Below are 13697 nucleotides of genomic sequence, written 5' to 3' on the forward strand. Positions count from 1 at the left end.
ACTTGCCTTGTGTTATGGGGGGGGGGTTCATTGAATAAAAATATATATTTTCCAAATCTCCAACTATACTTAAGTAGGGTGTGGTTAAATAAATGTTAAAATAAAGGAAACAAAGGTCAAGAAAAAGTCATGATAAAGTCAAGAATTTTGGTAGACACCAAACTTTAATGAGTTGCTCTTTCCCGAGAAAAAACTTGAAAAAAAACTTGAAAATTTATCAGTATGGACATTTTTAATTATTTCATTTTTACAATCAGGATCTGAAATCGAAACTCGTAAAATTTGTTTTGACGAGTATGGTCGACGAAATCCGGGGATGAAATTGCACAAAAGTTAATTTTAGCTACATTAAGTAATTAGATAGATCCTGAAACAAGTGTTAATTGCTTTGCAGAAGCATTCACTAAATTCTAGCCCCCTGCGACAGCGGTATTCGGTCTCCCAGCTTTCCCTCGCTTGGAAGCAAAAAAGCCCAAATTTCTCAGCTTCTTTGCGGTTGGCAAACCTGCGGTTAGCTAGAAGCGAATTGCTTTTGGGACTCCTTGTGCAACACATTGGCCAACGCAGCCAGGAATAGGTGTGGAAGCAGACGCTAAGAGAGATAAATGGTAAAACAAGAGAAGTAGGTAAAACTAGAGGGGAATCGCTTTTGGTCGCCTTCTGTAGTGTAGCGCGCTGAGAAGCCATGGGACCTAGGTTCGAATCTTGGTTATCATGAATATTCATAGTTGTTGATTTATCATCTCACCACCGTGATTAATCTTGAGAGGTAGAAGGTTGACGCAAATTGCTGACACGCAAAATATACCGAATCACTGGCTGAGGTCCTTATGTAACCGACTCAGGATCTCACCACCGAAAGTTGCTTCATCAGTTTCATGTAATAATGTTCATTCTCGTCGCCGCGATTGCGATAAAGAGGGAGAAATGTGGCGTTAGATAAGAAAAATGCAGCTACAAAAATATTCACAACAGAAGAGAGAACGCACAGGTTTATGCAAAAGTTAATGTTCATTTAAATCTAGTTTAAGCTTAGATAGGCAAATCGGGACTAAACCTACAGTTTAAGTGTGACCGTACCAGTGCTCACTGTGCTTCCACCGGGAACCAAACCCGGGACACCTTGATTACAATTAATTGATTGATTTGGATCATTTTACTTTGCTTTTCTGCCACTTTTGGCTAACCGCGATGATGAGAATGAGTGATGATTAGATGAAATTGATGAAGGGAAAACTCGCAAAGAATATCTATGCCCAAGCCTTGATTCGAACGCAGGATCCCTGGCATCGAAGCGCTCTGTACTCACCACACCGCCACGGAGGTCCTAACGAGACAGGCACAGGTTTATTCAGTATAAAAGGTAAATATATGGACTTCAAAGTGAATCATGGACTACAAATTGACGAGAACAATGCAAAATACCATGGTGGTATAGTAGTCGTTATGGCACCTGTCTGCCACGCGAGTGACCCGGGATCGATTCTCGCTGAAACATTTCTAAAGACAAAAAAATCAGTTTTCCGAACATCAAACGTACAAGATATACCTAGGGACATGAGAGGTGACTTTTCTATTAGCACCCAAATGTCAGCCTCTCTTCACGTAGTACATTCTGGACCGCATTGCTGTGTACTAACTAGGTCCTTACATCTGGATCCACATCCAGTATAATCCTTCGTATGTTTTCTTTTTATATGCTGTCCATGTGTGTTTGTGCTTGTCACCGTAAGTGGTAGAAAATGGAAGTAAAACAAAGCAAATACAAGGATGCGATGACACCCTGAACAAGTAGTGACGTCATATTCAGAAATGATACAGAAATCCCGTGCTTGTTTACATCCCATTTTAAACTGTAGGCTTAGTTTCGATCGTCAAGACATTGTTGTGTAAGATTACGTGGATTCTGAAATTTCTAGAAGTCGACACGTTCCCAGGAGACATGTCCCAGTGTTAATAAGCATTCAGGTCACCGAAGCCCTGGAAGAATTTCCGTTCTTTTCCTTGGTCGAATGAAAGACATCATGCTTCCCCCCTCTCCCCGTACGTGGCTTGGCTGCCCAAAGCTCCTTCATCTCTGTGCCAGGCAGGAGACGCACCTGGAATTCATTTCCTTTCTTTCTTCCTCTTCATCTTCTTTTTATGTGATTTCACGGTATCGGAACTTCGCAAAGCCGCCGTCGGGTTTCAGCTTTCAGATGGGAGATCTTTCAGCTCGAACCTTCTTTCGGCAGCAAACGGTGGGACGGAGCAACGAATCGGCTGTTTGTTCAAGAAAGCCTCTCGTTTGATCGTGAACGGGAAAAGCTTCAGGAGAGACGGTGATTGTGCCGGTTTATATTGATGGAGTAGCGGTACAGTGTTGGAAAATCCGAACGGATTTCCTTGTTTTCCCTTTAGCTCAGTCTCTTCGTCATCTAAGCAACGACTACCTCTGAGATACCAAACGTTTCGGCTCCGTCTTCACTTTTTTTTCCACACGCAAATCGCACTCTGCCATGTACGACGTCACACTAACGCTCCCACCGACTGTCCCAGGTTCCACTCCTGGGGTGGGTATGGGCGTTTCTTCGTGGGTGTCATTTCCTTAGTTTCATCTAATGATCATACATTCTCATCACAATCAGTAAGTAACCGAGTTGTATTTACTTTGTTCAAAATGTTACTAAGAGTTACTCATGTTAAAAAGTAACTAGTTACAGTTACTCGTGTTGAAAAACAGTTGGAATACATTTACTCGTATTGAAAAGTGACTGGGTTACAGTTACTCGTATTGAAAAGTGACTGGGTTACAGTTACTCGTATTGAAAAGTGACTGGGTTACAGTTACTCGTATTGAAAAGTGACTGGGTTACAGTTACTCGTATTGAAAAGTAACTGGGTTACAGTTACTCGTGCTGAAATATGACTGGGTTACAGTTACTCGTGCTGAAATGTGACTGGGTTACAGTTACTCGTATTGAAAAGTGACTGGGTTACAGTTACTCTTGTTGAAATGTGACTGGGTTACAGTTACTCTTGTTGAAATGTGACTGGGTTACAGTTACTCGTATTGAAAAGTGACTGGGTTACAGTTACTCTTGTTGAAATGTGACTGGGTTACAGTTACTCGTATTGAAAAGTGACTGGGTTACAGTTACTCGTATTGAAAAGTAACTGGGTTACAGTTACTCGTGCTGAAATATGACTGCGTTCCATTTACTCGTATTGAAAAGTGTCTGGGTTACAGTTACTCGTGCTGAAATATGACTGGGTTACAGTTACTCGTGCTGAAATGTGACTGCGTTACAGTTACTTGTGTTGAAACGTGAATGGATTACGATTACTCCTGTTGAAAAATGACTAAATTATAGTTACTGGTACTTGAAGAATAACGTTTCTTGGTTTCTAGCACATAAGGAACGACGCTAGTTGATGTAACACGCAAATGAATCCAAAGGGAATTTATTTATTTATCACCACCATTAATATGCAATAAAACTAGAATCAACAAGATAATAACGTTATGTATGACATATACTGTTACAAATACAACAGAAATTTCAAGGTAGAAATATAAAAAGCCTGCTGATGTTTTCGACATGTAAAACAAAACAGGGGATTGCTATCATTTTGCAAAATAATGTTTTGTAATATTATTTTTTATTGTCGACACTCGACAAACAGGATCCTGATTAATTAAATCTCTTCGACATGAATATCAATGATATTTCACATTATTATTTCTGCTTTGAAACAGTAACAATTTTTATGCAGGCAATGTTTTGTATGATGAATACTAAAGCAGTACTTTCAACTTTATGAAAACTTTCATTACAATTTTCAACTCAATGATTTAATAAAATATCATATATTTTAATTACTAACGGGCAGAAAATAGGATTGAGAGTATGGTGCGAAACAAACAGTTTGAGGGGCCCCCTTTCACCCCAGGATCTAAGACAGATTTGGGAAATTAGCTTGCACTTGTGGAGGCACATGCACACGAGAGTGCTCTCTCACAATTGGTATATTAACCAGACCTGGTCTAAGAGTTCAGTAACCAAGGACTCTTAGGTCCACAGCAAGTTTTGATAGCCCAATTTTCATGGTCCGGTGGTTCAGTGAGGACCGTCATCAGTCGTAATACATTGTGGATAAGCTTTGGGCTTACAGATCATTTGCTGTAATGCGTACCGGTTTTATGTGGGACACCCTCTATATTCTTGACTTCATAATTATTGCTTTCTAATTACAATGTTGAAATTGCTATCAATAATTTTGTCACATACTTCTATTCTTATTGCTTCTAAAACTTGAACAATTTTCACAACCTGTCTCTCACATAGCTTGTCAAACTTCTACACAATGGGTTTATGAATTCTAACACTTGATGGCGTTGTAACTTTCGTTGGACATAATCCTTTTTTCAAAGCTTTCTCTAAGTTTTCTAGGAGTGGCAAGCACTGGAGTAACAGACACAATGAAGAGGGTAGTTGCACGCTCGATTTGCACCACCACCAAGGCAGAGCACCCTCACTTCATACCCTAACCCCATTGTCTTCGCGTTACCAAAGGCCAATTGACTCCTGTGAAAGAGGTCTCCCGAAGGAGCTAATAGCCAGTGAAGCAGGAGCTCCCAAAAATTTCACCCTCTACCCCTTCAATCTCTTCCCCTCCCACGATTCTTTTCTTCATCGCCCTCGCCTCTTCAGCAACCTTCCAACCAATTACCTTTGCACTCTGGAAACTTTACTTCCTTGCACTTATCCAGGAAGCTTGTCTATCTTGATGAAAGCTGTCCGAGGATGCCTTTCCTTATCTTCTTCCAGACGCTACTTCTTTTTTCTCCTCCTTCCAGATCTTCTCCGGAGCTCTTAAACTGCCTGGAACACATCCTGTCCCCTCCTTCAGACACTTAGGGAACATCCCTAGGGAACCGGAGGAATCACTTTCCAGCACCGGAACTTGTCCATTTACTTGTTCTTCCAGTTCTGGGTTTATGAGAGTTTTACACCCAGAGATTCCCTTCGTCACTGCCGGCAATCGTCTTCCTGGAAAATGCGGGAGAAAAAAGTCTGTCTCCGTCCGTTCTTTTTCAAAACTGTGGGCCCTCGGGAGGCTATTCGAAGTTTGCAGAAACTTCATATCTGACTCATCTTTCTTCTTGCTCGTATGTAATTGTGGTCGGGGTCACCTTTCCTGCTTTTTCCACGAAATTCTGAGTTTTAGGGAAGACAGAGAATAAAGCAAAGTTTGTTTTCAGTGTACTTTATGCACAGTGTCTAACCGGGATTGATTTACAATTTAAAGTTAGGACTGAGCCATGGGCCCCATCGGGTAATCGATATTCAGTGCATGAGCTACCAAACCCGATATTAACTGGTGTAACATATCAAAGTTCATAACAAGCTTCGCGCTCCGTAGAGATTTGACACAGCCATCTCACTCAAGATCAAGGGCTGGATCCTTCAATGCGTCGTGTCTGTAAGGACATTTAAAGTGTTCGGCATTGAATGTGCCGATTTTATTTTCCCAGACATTTTTAATCTTCTCAACTGTTTGTCATTCCTGTTGGGAGATGACAATGTTTTAACAAATGTTTTTAGTTTTTTAAGAAGAGCGGTTATCTTCCACTGTCTCTAAGGAAGTTGTTAGAGTTTGTCACGTGCAGGTCCCTTTAAAACCTTTCTCAAAGGGCTTTTTATACTCCTTTGTTAGCTCTTTGGTAAGGATTTTTATATGAGTGGATATTTCCTCGTATACATTGAAGGGTGCAAAATGGCCAGATGTGCCAAAGCACCAAGGAATTGAATTCATTTATATATTCAAGCACTTTCCCAATGGACCTCACGATTCTGTACCAATGGTTAGGAAATTTAAAGAACTCTTCCCAGCAACACTTGTTCCAAAAGTGGGAGCAGTAATCGTTAAGATAGTTGGGTTCTAGTTGTACTACGATAGTCTTGTATTTGATAATTCGACACGAATTCACAATCTGAAATCCAGAAAAGTGACAAAGCACTTAAATTTAAAACCATTCATTGGCCCCGTCTAGTCCGCTGCACATTTTGACACTAGGTGTAGTGCAGGCGCATTCCGATGTCAGGCTTGTGATGACGTTCAACCAAGTATATAATTAGTTACCACGCACCACGCGACCATACGCCACACACTACACCTACTGTATCTAGAACGTATTGCAAACGACGGTGCAGACACCAAGTACACTACTTGACACCAAATCAACGAAGTAAACGAGTGGGTGTTGCACCGTGTAAGCAACTAGACGCGCGAGTGCAGAAAGAGTCAAAAGGGGGCATCGAACTAGACGGGGCTATTTGCGAAATAGTATGACCACACTTTTACTTTACAATACATTAAAAATAATTTGAACATTATAATTAGAGACCGGATTATAAAGGGAAAATTTTTCTTCTAAGAAGGACAAAAGAAGGGAAAATTATTACCAAAATAAAGGGGGAAAAAGGACTATAGTTTTTTGCATTCCAATAAAAAAATAAGTGAAAGCGGAATATATACCATTCGTACAAAAAGGGATGCACTAAATTTAGTATTAATATATCCCTTTTTATATGTGCATGGTATATATTGTGCTTTCATTTAAAATAATATTTTTAATTGAGTGCAAAAAAGAAACTATAGTCCTTTTTCACTTAATTTTTTTAAAAGGTAATCTTCCTCGCTACAGCTTACCGCATTCCATAGCTTGCTGCCACTTGTACGTGACTTCGCCATTTCAATGACACTCAATACTATCGTCACTGTCACACAGTTAAGAAGCATCTTAAGAATAGCGAAGAATGCAAACGAGGAAAAGGAAAACAGGGAAGACGAAGAGGAAGGGATTATCTACGAAGTGAAATGTAAAGAATGTTAGAGTGTGTACATAGGAGAATCGAAAAAGAGGCTGAAAGACAGGTTGAAACAACATAGGGATGATGTACGACTTAAGAGAGAGAGAAATGCGATATTTAAACACACGAGAGAAACAGGACATGGCATAGAGTGGGATGAGGCTAAGCAGATAGGAAGTGAGAAGAGAATGCTAGTGAGAAAATGGAAGAAGGCCAAGGAAATAGAGAAGAAAGGTGAAGAAGACACAATGAACTGGAATGGGGGACTGATGATAAACAAAGAATGGAAGAAGGTGTTAGAAAGAGTGGAAAGGACAAGAGAGAAAGAGGAGAGAAGAAGAATGAAGGAAATAGAGCGTGAGATAAAGAGTCCAACCACATTCTCTTTCAGGTGAAAGTAAAGTTGACAAGGGAAAGCCACCTGATAGAATGTTCCAGAACAACTTTCTAATAGTCTGGAGGGGAGTATTTTTGTGTATAGATATCGTCCTGTTCTTGTACCTTGTTACATTTGTACTTGGTACATAGTCTGAGGAAGACCTTGCTAGAAGCTTGAAACGTTACGTTTAGTTTATGTTTTATAATAAAATAAATTTCTGCCTTGGTCAGCATATTGAGTTTTTCATATCATGGAAACAAGGTTTAATGGTGCTATAAGTTACAACTATTCTAAAAAAAACTTCACAATAAAACTCTAAATCTAGCAGTTAAGTACACTTTCAACCACTTACAATGCGTTTGTTGCTGCGTAAGCCCAGATCGCATTGTTTCAACAATCTCTGAACGTACTCCCAACACTCATGGAGGAAAGTTAAGGTAGGAGGAGCTTGTTCTCTCTTTCCTCTTTCGTCCAATTCATTCAAATTTCTGTAATTGGACACAATTTGAACAAATCCAAATTTTATTACCATTCCTTTCACCTTTCGAATTTTCTTTAATATTCTTTTGTGTTAATTAAAAGCGAGTATCAGTATATTACTGAGAAATATGCTTTTTCCCGATTGACTTACTAAGGAAGTAACTCCAAAAAGTTGAAGAAAACTACATTACTTGGATTTTGTTGAAGATTTGCGCCAGAATTGAGGGATATAAACAGGGAATTGAGAAGGAATTTTACTACATCATCAAAGCGACATCTTCTTCCTTCCTTTTCGTCCCAAGAGTACTTTCATTTTGCCTTTGTGTTGAGGCAAATTTGCTTCTCTCCAAATGAAATTTACTTCATAATTTCAATCTTCTCTTTTGATGAGCAAAAAACCTCTGTTCCCAAGCATATATCTTGAATAAGGGATTCTTTCCTGCGACTGACAGAGCTCCTTCTTAGCCACTGACGATAGGATACAACGTCTCCTGTTTCAACAAGATTACCCGTGAAGACTTGCCTCCCTCTCTCGGTTTCCATTGAAACTAATCCCCGTTGTCCGTCCTGGACTCCTTCCCAGGAGAACAAGTGCGTGGGTAAGCTACTTCCTGATTCGTCTAACTTCATCATTTTATTTCGTTGGAGAATTTGGGGGAGGGACATCTTCCATGATGCTACCACAGATTGCTACTCTACAGGGCAAATCTTTGACTTCGAATGTTCCATGGTTTCATTGCTAGTTCCCGTATTTATACCTAAACTCTAAGCACTGCAAGCACGAAGTTAGTGTAAACAAATCAAGTAACTTAAGGAAAATAGTTCCTTTTCTTTGAGTTAGTTCTGGTGTTATTTTGCCTATGAATGTATAGGCCGTAGTCAGTGACGTGCCAAGGATTTTTGAAAGGGGTGGGGTTTGTGTGTAGTTTTTTTAGTAGCCAGTCCTCACTTTGCCATCTTTTCCCGCCCTTGTTATTTTTTTTTTTATACAGCTCGCATTATAAGGTTCCACCATGGGCGTCAACCGCCCACCTTACCCTGGAATTTGGCATCGCTTATTTCAAGTTACAAAAAAGCAGATAGTGTTATTTTTATTATTAATAACAAAAAAGCTAATTGATTTATTATTCGAACTGGGTAACAAGAAAAATACATTAGATCGAAAACACTGGCTGTGAAATGCAGGAACGAGGTTATATTTTCATATTCTACCATTTATTCTTTGGAATATTCCAAATAATAAATGGTTCCACAGTTTCAAAATTCCAGAAATTAAGAGTTTTGCGCGAGAGGTCACACAACATATACTGTTAAAGCGTTTTCTTAAACGATGTGTGTAAAAGTTCGTAACAAAATAGAATAACAATGCATTTCAATACACTAACTGTATAGAATGTAAAAAGTAATGAAAAGCAGTTGATGGATCGAGTAGAAAAATTTCTCCAAGGATATAAAGTAAAAAAAGTTACGTGATCCCATGTGCTTTGCACCACGCCATGAAGGCTTATGTTAGGTCCCCACACTTTCTTGAACACAGCCGAATTTGGGTGTGATGTGATCAGCACCACGCTCCTGTCCGCCTTTATACCCCCAGATTTTCCTCCAATTACCCACTTTATACGACGCTGTGTGGGCGTCGGATTATTTATTTAAATAATGAGCACGGTATGACAACCAGGTACATCACTATGTCAAAATAGGAGATACTAAATTACAAAATTGAATCCATAAATATAAAATTATAAGATCGTACAAAATTAGACAACATCATAGGTTCATATTTTAGCTTTCCACAAGTTCAGCTATTAAACAAACCTCTGGCCTTTTTGAGAAATGCTAGAATTGAGATATTCTTCATATTTCACAGTAATTTTGTAAGATATGTTATTCAAAAAGTATTCACTATCCAGTTGTATCTTCTGTACAATTTTTTTCTGATTCAATTTTCTTCTTTCTTCTAAGATAAACATATTTAATTGTGTTAGCCATTCGGAATAATACTCTTATTAATAACAACAACAATAATAATGAATTTGGAATAAAATGTGTTTCTTTATATTAATTAACATAACTATTGTCGTATAATACGAGTAGTAGTAATAATAATAATAACTGTGATAATAATTATTAGTTATTATTTCTAGTATTCAAGTTATAGCAGTGGCATGGCGACTCCCCTGGGTCCCAGAACTTCATAGCCACCGAATGACTTTATCACATACACTATATTCCTACATGCTTTCTGCACAGCAACCTTTCTAACAACCAATAGAATTTACCAGAACCCACGCGTAGGGTTTTCGTTGCCTTCGTAATTGCAGTGGACGAGAATAGAGCCTATCGGGTTTAACCCTGTGGTCCTCGCGCCAAAACCGCAGTCGTCCTTGACAAACACAGGCTAACCAATCGGCTTACCCCTCGACAGCGTTACTGACTGCTACATGCACATAGTTGTTACTCTGACAGCGCCCTTTGAATACCTACAAGTGTGTGTGATATGTACGTGATGCTTTTACGGTTTGTTAGCGATTGTGAGGTTCGTGGCAGGTTAACTTCGGATTTGAGGAGGATAATGATACATGCGTGTCTTTTTTTTCAGTTCTTGTTTTAAGTCCACTTCATGCAGGGATAGGACTGAACCTACAGTTTAAAGTGGGATTCGTCAAATATCGAACTCGGGATCCCTTCAATGAGTGAATTAAAACATTCGTGTGCCTTGGCACGTATAGCCATTTTCACCCTTCTCAGTATACGAGGAGAATACCCTTATCGAAAATCTCTAAAATTTAAAAAGGGTTAAACCCAGTGATTGTTGATTTTGCTTTTCTGCCACTTTTGGCTAATCGCGAAGATGAGAATCAGTGGTGAGATTGATGAAGGGAGACTCATAAATATCACCAATGCCCAGGCCCGGATTCGAACCCAGGACCTATGGCGTTGTACGAGCACGCTATGCTAACCACTCCGCCACGGAGGCCGGCTAGAGAGTCCATTGAGAAAGATTAAAGGTAGTGAAGGGACCTGCATAGTACATGCACAACGTTGAAAACTTAAGGAGGTAAAACAACAACTACTTACTACAGTGTAAAAAGCCCTTCCTTTTCATAATGCTAAAAACATCATTTAATCATTGTCATCACCTCCGAACATGGATGACAAGGAGTCGGGAAGATAAAAAATATAAACAATAGTAAAATGGGGAAGCGGAAGGTAGCCGGTACAGAAGGTGATTTGCGTTATTCCCTCTAGGCACAACAACCTCAATACCCCTGTCGATAATCTTCCACTAGCTACTCCAGATCGCCTTTTGATCTGAAACCTTTCAGTAGTGTGGTAACGTCAGTGCACTTTATGTTGCGCCGAAGAGTTTACGCCACACAGATCGGAGATACGGACATGCCACTCCTTTTTTTCGCTAAGTGGAATTCCATCACATAAAAGCCTTGTAAAAGCAAGGACATAGTTACATAGTTGAAAGCCATAGTGATATAAATGTCGGTGGAATATGTCGGTGTCGTCCGTGCCAGCAACAAGAGGAGAGCATCCCGCTAAAAAGAGGGTAGATATTAACCTCGAGCTCTTACGAAGCTGCTTTTGAGAAGAAAAAAAACTTTCAAGAGAAAAGCGAAAACAAATCCATAAAGTGTTCTGTGCAACTGAGCCAGGAGCCATGAAAGGAGGAGTGAAGCTAATCCCCACTAAACCAGCTCTTGTAGTGTATGACGGATCTTTACCCCACTGGAAAAGTAAGCAAGCGGATTCATCCAGGCTATACCCTGAGTCGTCTTCTGGCGTGGAACTAACTGCAAAATGTAAATAAACCTCAACTACAGATTTATCCCCCGTATATGCATTTACAGACAATATAGAAGTTCATATTCTTTTCCTTCATGTAGTCACTTAAAACTGGAAAATATAAAAATGACCTTTTATCGAGTATACCATTAACATCAATCATAAAACAGAAACACAATTGCGATTACAATTAACGCGTACGTTTACCATGAAACACGAACGTTTCACTGCAGTTCACTCACAGAATACCAGAAACTCAAAACTGTTCTGTGGTCTCCGTTTCATCTCGCCATTTTGACAACTACTTTTTCTTAGGCATGCATATACAGGTCATACTTTTGAACCAGTGAGTTAGAAATGTGACGTCACCGGTAATAAATTAACATGCAATTTGAACTTTGGAGCCAAACTTGTTTAACTATCTTCCATGTAAGTAACATTAGATATTTAACGAAGTAATAAACGCTGAATTAACTCCGCAAGATTATAAATCATTATACAGCATTGCACCAGCAGCCTCTGCCTATTCGAATGTGTACACTCAAATAAATCTTTAGTGCAATTAATTCTCGAGTGATTTTGTCAGGTTATCGAATCCTGAATTATCTATAGGGCACGAAGGATACCCAATAACATCTTTTCGTGATCGACGGAAAAAAATAACCGGGTTATATCAAATTTGAAAAAAATCATATTTTTAATTTTTTCATGAAATGTAATTGTGCCATAGTCTCATTATCAGTGAAAGGTGGTCATAACGTGGGTTTCCAATACTTTTAGCATCATTGTGTACGCAAGAATGTGCGAGTAATTGAGCGGGGTGAAAACACTTCTTCTGAACGCAAGACTGAGGTACACACCCATATAGCCAAACTATTAGCAGCCACTGCAGTATTGTAATGCTCAAGGAATTAAATGTTAAAAAAAAAATATATAGTGTGCTCTGAAATTTTGGAAGAAAACTAGGTTCAATATTGTAAATGTAATGATTGGATACACAAAGAATCTGTTGACGTGGTACCAGACGGCACTAATTTACTTGTAATTCACAATTATGCCATGACAATAGAAGGACTATATTGGATCACTACGTCAAGTTGACTTTATAACAATATTTTTACGTGTGCATTTTAACCTTATGTTCCTGTTCTACATGCAATAAATGTGTTTTGACGAAGGTTGGTGGAGTGTATTATGTTACATTGAATACCTTACTTTCTATAAATAACCATTATTTGCTTAAGTGTTCGCAACTATAGCCTGACAAGTTAAGTCCCGATATGCGCAGATCGCTGCGGAGCACTTCGTATTACGTCATCCTCCCCACCACTCTTCTACTCACTGGTCTGGCGTTGAGAGTACCAGTGGTGCCAACTCAGCAAAATTAAGCTAAAACAAATATGACAAACAATTTTCACTGTTTAGCGGGACGGTGCATGCAGGCTCCTATAATATCAGTGGTTCATTTTATTTAATCCGGCCTTTGAAAATGAGTGCGGTGCGCCGATCGTAAACTGTAGTATTACGCACGCGCGTTAAGGTTTATAAAGAAGAGAAACTACAGGGCGAATGACTTCATTTTCTGAATGCGACATCGAGCAGTGTCCAGTTTTTTTTGTGTTTTTTTTTTTTTTTTAACCGAGTGGGGTGGTGGTTCGTTTGATTATCGTACAACAATCACCACGAGAAGGCAATCTGATAACACGCTTGCCTGCGTTCTTTTCTAAAGCATTGAAATGTTCTTGCTCTTTACTCTTGGCTGCAAGATTCTTACATTGAAAGAGATTGACTTATGGACGAGCGTGTAGATGAACTGATAATTAGACTTGGTGAAGCCGATTCAGACAAGGACACAGATTCATCGGTAGACACAGACTCGGATGAGTGAGAGAGTGAAACTGAAGGAGAACTGGAAAACATTTAGAAGGTGAGCTCAGTTCTATCGTTTATAACTAACTAACTAACTCTCTAGCCTTCTTAAACCCGAAGGTTCATGGCTGCAGCAACACAGGCCTTCCATGTTTCCCTATCTTGAGCAAGATCTATATACTCTTTTCCATCCCTACCGATTTCCTTTAGGTCCATCTCAACGTTGTCCCTCCATCTTCGTCTTGGCCTTCCTACAGGTCTCTTACCATCAGGTTTCCCAACAAGAATCCTGTAAACTCCTCTTTCCTCTCCCATTC

Source organism: Lepisma saccharinum, chromosome 11 (assembly GCF_977018435.1).
Source record: "Lepisma saccharinum chromosome 11, izLepSacc3.1, whole genome shotgun sequence".
Lineage (NCBI taxonomy): Eukaryota > Metazoa > Arthropoda > Insecta > Zygentoma > Lepismatidae > Lepisma > Lepisma saccharinum.